At 42.1% G+C, this 7,385-nt stretch overlaps 1 protein-coding gene across 3 annotated transcripts in view; it reads right to left on the bottom strand.

The window, feature by feature from the left end:
* DAAM1 (dishevelled associated activator of morphogenesis 1) overlaps nt 1-7,385 on the bottom strand; it is a 201,688-nt gene that overhangs the window by 121,756 nt on the left and 72,547 nt on the right. The window lies entirely within an intron of this gene.

Consider the following 7,385-nt stretch of genomic DNA (forward strand, 5'->3'; position numbering starts at 1 on the left):
CCCTAAGAATCACTTCACCTTCGTTAGGAACTTTAAAAATACTTTTAATCTTAAATTTGCTATCTTAAACGGGACCAGTAATAAGAGAGACTGCAGAAATAAAGAGCCCTGATAGCATACTGGGTTATGGTTTGAGTGACGTCCACAAGGTCAGCTGTCAGAGCCTATATGCTGCTGTGCAAGTGAAAGATGGGACTTCCTGCTCCCACAAAGACCTCCAGCCTGAGGACACCTCCAGGATGAGTGGCACCCTGTCCTGTACGGCCACCATGACTCATAGTCAACGGACTGATAGTGAGTTTGGGACAGCCAAGAGAGATTCAAGTGTTCTGAAACCCAAAATGGGTCTGTCAGATTTCAAACTTTTGAGTTAAAATTAAAATGTTCCAGTCTTGTTATAAGATGGTACAATTTCTCAACCTGTACACAGAAACTCTTAAGTTAGAATCTTTCTTATAAAGAAGCTTGGGGTCAAACTCACTTTTGAAACATTTAACATGAATCATCCATTGGCATCTATATATTAAAATGTATTCTACCATGTTTACTGCATAATTTGGGGGGAAATTTAGATCTTCAAAATGTTTATGAAAATTGCTAGAAAGCGTGCATTTTTGACACTCGAAAGGGCGCTCACACCTTCCAAATACACGCCTTTCCCGTTTTCTTCAGTGTTCACTCTTCTCAAGCTGTGTCCGGCTTTGCAGTGTCCAGCGTGTGGTCTCTAGAATGCAAGGTCTCTTAGCCAATTCTAACTCATAGTGACCCTCTAGGATAGAGAAAAACTGCCTCTCTGCATTTCCAAATCCTTTCCAAAATCTTTTAAAGGGCGCAGCGTGACTAGTGCTTTCAAACCACTGGCTTTGTGAGTGGCATCCCAGTGGATAATCAACTAGCCGCCACGGGCCCGTACAGTTTCTTATGGAAGTCTCTTAATACTTCATTCCTTTTCAAATATTTCTTGTCATTTTTTTGGTCTTATACTATGAATTGTGGGTCTGAATTCTCTCCGTATTTAAAAGTAGGATGAACTGATTTTGGTAGTGATTGTACAACACTGATAGGATTGAACTATGGAATGGTATGCTATCTGAATTAGCTCCTAATAAATAGTTTGGGGAAAAACTGAATTTCTATCTACTTACCAAAAAAATTGCGATGATAAATTGATAAATTAGTATAACCTAATAACTGAAGATATAGTGGAGGACCCTATCTACAAAACTAGAGCTGATGGGAGCTATCCAATGGTTTTCTGAATCAGCACCCCAAACAACCCCAAGAACAGACCTAAAAACCAAGTCACCAAGAAAATCTTTTGTATTGTTGTTGGGCTGTATAATGGATTTAATAGGTTTCTTTAAAATTCTCCACATTTCCGGAAAGACACAGAACTTTATAATTTAGTATCCCAAAACATTAGATGGACTGGCCAAATAGAAGACTAAGCACTTGGTTTGAAAGGATTCAGATTCACTGGAAAACAAAACAAAACTGAACTGGTAACATCGCAAACTTCAAAAACTTGGGTCCACACTGCATTGCTATTTCCAACTAGCTATCAATTCATACAGATGTTAAGGTCTATATTAGAAGTAAAATCTTTCCTAAAATGAGTCTACCAAACTGGTTCCAAATAATATGCGTGCTGATTTATTGTAAAACATTTCACAAATTAAAATAAACATGCTGGTCTGAAGCCTGGGTTTGTGGCCCCCAACTCCATTCAGCAAAGGTAGTTAGACATTCTGCATGCTTCACAGTGCAAGAGGGCTGAGGGGAGAGAAACTGAACCTGCGAGGGGGAACCAGCTCCTGGGTCACTGCTGCTCTGGGATACGCAATAGGACTAAATGAAAACATACTCAAAATTGGCCCAGGGCAAGAGGATACCTCTCATGAAAAGTAGGGAAACCTCACAAAGACCTCAAAGAACAACGGTTGCTTTGGGAAATATAATTAGGGGTCAATCACTGGAGAAGAACACTATGCTGGGCAAAGCATGGGTCAATGGTGGGGGGGGGGAGTAGGGGGAAGCCCCTCAATGATATGGATTGACAGTGGCTGCAACCAGGGGCTCACACATAGAAAGGACTGTCATGCAGGAGGGTGGGGGGAGGGGGCAGCAGTTCACTGGTTGTACAAGATTAGGCAGAGCCTAATCTGGACAGCACGTACCCACGGCAGTGCTCTTCAAATAGGTTGCTGTAGATAATGCAAGAGGCTGAAGGGTCCATCTGGGAAAAAGAGTGGAGGGGAATCTTCCAGAAAGAGAGCTACGGCCTCAGATTGGTTACAATCTTAGTGGCTGAGGCAGAAGACAAAGTAGAGGGTGGAGGCAAAAGTAGCCACAGGAAAAAAGTACCCATGCCGGAAAAGCATAAAATAGATGACTATTGGAAGTCACATGGTGCCACACCTGAATACATTTTTCTTAAATATCCCAAGTAATTAAAAAATTATGAGCAAGGAGACATCATCATTTGATCTCTCTCTCTCTCTCTCTCTCTCACACACACACACAAAGTGATATAGCCTCAGTTCTTTAAGAAACATAAAATGACTTTTAATCGATAAAACAGGCAAGGATAGATAGATAACATGTGTTAGAAAAGATGTGGAGAAATTGGGCCCCTCATACAACACTGGTAGAAATGTGAAAGGATGCTGCTGCTTGGGAAAACAGTCTGGCCAGTCCTCAAAAGGTAAACATAGAATGTCCATGTGATCCAGCAATTCCACCCCTAGATAGATATGCAAGAGAACTGAAAACATATGTCCACGGAAGACTGTGTACAAGGATGCTCACAGCAGCACTACTGACAATAGTGAAAGGGTTGAAACAAACCAAATATCCATCAGCTAATGAATGGATAAAGGAAACATGGTCAGTCCATACAGTAGAATAATGTCAATAAAATTAAATAAAGTACTGACAGGTGGCATGGTGGTTGTATATTGGGCTGCGATCCTCAAGGTCAGCAGTTCAAAGCCACCAACCTCTCCTGAGGGAGAAAGATGGGGTTTTCTACTTCCCAATAGAGTTAAGAGTCTCAGAAACTCACAGGGGCAGTACTACCTTGACCAATAGAGTCATTATGAGTCAGCATCGACTCAAGGGCAGTGACAATGACTGGCAGGTGCTTCCAGAAAACATTACACTAAATGATAGAAGTCTGTTGCAAAACGATCACATACATATAACTTCATTTATATTAAATACCTAGAATAAGCCAAGCAGTGAGAGAGAAAGTAGATTAACGGTTACGAGAAAGTGGATTGGAGGGAAATGGGGAGTGTTTACACCTTTTATTGAGGTGATAAAAAATGTTCAAAAATCTATTGCGGTGATGGTTACACAGCTCTATGAATACACCAGAAGGCATAGAATTGTATGTTTTCAATGGGTGAATTACATGGTATGTGGGTTAACTCAATAAAGTTGTTACTTAAAAAAAAAAAAAGTCAGGGTGTGGGGCTAGGATCTCATTCTGCTTCCACAACCAGTGGCAGGGAGCCTACCAAGATGCTGTCTGCTGCCCATTTCTTTAAAGATTCACAGGGCTGACCTCCATCCAGGCGTACTTTATTTATGAGATGATAAGGTTGCAGTAAGCACTTCTGGAAGAAGCCTACTTAGCGTCACTTTTGAAAATGTCAAATGAGTGACTCAGCTCATGAGGCAGAGGAAACAAGCTTTGGATGACCAGCTCTGGTGAGATGCTTCCAACAGATATGGAGGTACAAGGGTTGCATGCTGCACACAGCCAGGCAGAAGTGGCTATCAAGACAAAAACAAACCAAAGCTGAGATGCAGACCCCCAAATACCCAAATTGTCTCTCATCCTTCCCAATTCCCTAGGAAGAGGGGCATAAAGTACTTAATGGGCACGATTTTCCTCATTTATCACACTCTTCTTTAATCCTCACATGTCTGTCAAAGAGAGGGTATGATCCTTGTTTTAATAGGCAAGACAGCAAACTCCATTCAGAACGAGACCATCTGAAAGCTAGGAGTCCTAGGTTACAGAGCTGTCAGAACCCAGAGCCCAGGCACTCTCCAGGACCCACTACCCCAACGTGCCTCCCTCTCCTGTGCATGGGCAGAAGCAACGCTGCTTCTGCAAACACTCCAGAGCACCCAGGGCGGAGGCTTCCAGTGGCTTTGGGCCCACCTCCCTTACCCGAAGCCACCCATGGCAGCTGAATGGATTTGTGGTCTAAGTCCTGAAGTCAGGAGTAGACAAAAATGTATCCATCACTCACCAGGACAGGCACAAACCTCAAGATAATTTGTTTTCCAATGGTTTCAGCTTCAAGTTTGGGTTTGGCATGGACTTTTTAACAACGAACAGCTGTAGGCAATTTTCACACAGAATAAAGACATCAATAGGGCAGAGAGAGTGAAATTCTCCTTCTTATGGAACAATAGCTGTCTTCAAGATGAATGTGGATCAGCCACAGTAAGAGCCCATTCTCTGGGCCTCAGAATCAGGGTGAAAGGACCATGGGTGGAGATGCTGTCAAGCTACCCACTCTGCCCAAGAGTTCCTCTACTAAAGAAGAGATTTGCATCTATCAGCAAAGCCCAGGAGATTGGCTTTAAGTTTTAAAATACTGTTCAGTGGTAAATAAAAATCAAGCCATAAACACATCTTTATTGCCCTCTTAATAGTCATAAAGGCACATGACTCATTGCTGCTTTCTGGGGGAGCATTACGTGACCCTGTACCTCAATGACCTCTAGTTTTCCCATCTAACTTGCGGTACCGGTCCGTGTAAAAGGATGATACATCATCGCTCTGTGAATTCAGAAGAGGCCAGGCAATTTACTTTGGCCAATTAAATGTGCGCAGGAGTGGCACATGTCAGTTCCAGCATGAGCTTGATAAACTGCTAGTGGTTCAACATGTTTCTCTTTCCTATTGCACCAGGACTGGGTCTTGCATAAAGGTCAGCAAGAAGCAGAAGCACAGCTGACACACTGTAGACATGCAGCATTAGCAATGGATAAACCTCCCTACTGTCACCAGTGTGCTTTTGGTATCACATCATAAACTAGCTTACCATGACTAGATAGCCACCTTGCGTTGATCCCCTCCCCTCCTCTTCTCTTCTCACCTCGGGCTCCCTACCTGCCAGTCACCTCCTCCCGAAGTCTTCCTTCAGCACTTTTCTCATCACCTTGTTTCGCCCTCACAACACACATACACATAATCTCTATAGTTACAGCAGTGTGTCTTCTTCAACATCGATCTTCCTTTGCTACTGAAAATGCTAGTTCTTTGGGACAAAGTTCTGGTTTTCTATTGTGAATCTTCTCATGGCACCTAGACCAGAATTCTGCATATAGTGGTGATGAGAGGAGGAAAGAAGTCCTTAAATGCTGATAATATTCAACATATGCAAATATTCATAAAGTATAAACATGCTATCAAGAATCACCACTTATTCCTAATCAATTATGGTTGGTAATAGGCCCATTACTTTACTCGGGAGGCCGGAAGACAAACATTAGCTTCATAACACTCTATCATGTTGATTTACCCTGGTACTTTATAGATGAATTTTGTTCTGTAAGAGGTGGGATGGTGTGGTCAGTCCAGGTAATACCCCTGTAGGACCGTGAGACAAGTCTATATTACTTTATTGACTTAAGACTCAAACCAAATGACACTATTCTCCAATATCTGTTGAAAAAAAATAAATGGTCTAGTTATAAATACATTCTATAACAGAATGCTAGTGGTGGTCAAGGGAGCATAGCATACTCCTGTAATGCAGTCCTATTATTTATGTTCTGATTTAAACATCACATCAAACCTAAGAGAAAAGATTCTCTTTCACTTTCTCTATTCCAGAAAATAAGTTTGACAAACTTGTATGATTTCCTCATGGTTATCCAGATAACAAAGTCAGAGAAGTAATTTAAACTAAAGTCTTCCTGATCTCCAGGCCAATGCTCTTTAAATGACACTGTATTATCTTCTAAAATAGAGAATGGAAAGAAACGCTACTCAGGACACACTTGCTAAGGTGAGTATACACTTACGTCCTGCACTAGATCCATCCCTACAGTATTGAGGATTTCAAACCATGATGTTATCTATAAAAAGTTTCCCACAAGTTATTATTCCAACCCTATCATTAAGCTAAATAATAATACTGTACTTAAGCAATAATGTCTTTCATCAAAGGACCAAGTGCAGGAGGGATAGTATGACTAACTTTTTAAAGGACATATTAATACTATATTTGAGAATGGCGGTGGGAAGGGAATTTGGGAACTCCCAGCGGTGAAAGGTCGATGAGAAAATGACAATGCACACAAAAGCATAGACTTGGTTGAGATGGGGAGGGATTCTATCAGGAAGGGCCACTGGGATGCAGTACTGCTGCATACTTGAAGACCTAAAGGTCTAATGCCATCAATCCCAAAAGGGGAAAGGCTACAGAGACCACTATGATAAAGATGAGGCTTTCTGTTTCTGTAAAGATTTCAGTCTTGGAAACCCAAAGAGGTAACCCTACCCGGTCTTATCAGGTCACTATGAGTCAAAATTGACCCCATGGCAGTTAGTTCTTTTTGTTTATTTGATTTTTCATGTACACAGTGATGATCTACAAATAGACATTTGGATAGACACACAGTTTAAAGAAGTGTAGGAGGAAGAAGGGGTGCATACCCATGGATATATATATATAGGTTCGACAGGGTATTTACCTTTGCTGCAAATATATCCATGAATGTGGTAGAATGCACAGGGAACAGAGTTATGAAAACTTCTTGGACCTAACAAACACCTTGAGGAAACGAGTCACTGGGCCTGGGGGTTCAAGACTATGTCTTGGAGGACACCAAGTCCAACTGGCATAACGCAGTCCATAATAACAAGGCCTTAAAAGCTCAGGAGTGGTCATCCTACATGTAAATATTAGTCTCTACCTGTCCAGAAAAAAAGAGAGTGACGAAAACCAAAAGAGATCCATGAGAACACTTAGTCCAATGGACTAATGAACCGTGCAAGCACCATACTCCACAGCCCTGAGGGCAGAAGAACTAGACGGTGCCCAGCTACCACTAGCGACTGCCCTCAAAAGGATCACTTTAGAAGGTCTTGGATAGAAGAGGAGAAAAAAATGTGGAACAAAACTCAAAATTACGAAATAGACCTGGCTTACTGGCTACACAGAGATTGGCGGGACCAAGACTAAGACCCTGGTTCACCCTCCAGGTCTGGAACGGAACTCACCACAGGTTAGAATAATCACCCATGTACGACGGAACAGGGTCGCTGCGAGGGTTAGGAAAGGAGGAAGACTGGAAGCAGGAGTGGGGTAAGTGGCAGGACACTGAAGGGATCGAGACCCAGGAGTTGAAACAAA

The sequence above is a fragment of the Echinops telfairi genome, unplaced genomic scaffold (genome assembly GCF_000313985.2).
Source record: "Echinops telfairi isolate 266 unplaced genomic scaffold, ASM31398v2 ScPeMD7_18;HRSCAF=68, whole genome shotgun sequence".
NCBI classification, from domain to species: domain Eukaryota; kingdom Metazoa; phylum Chordata; class Mammalia; order Afrosoricida; family Tenrecidae; genus Echinops; species Echinops telfairi.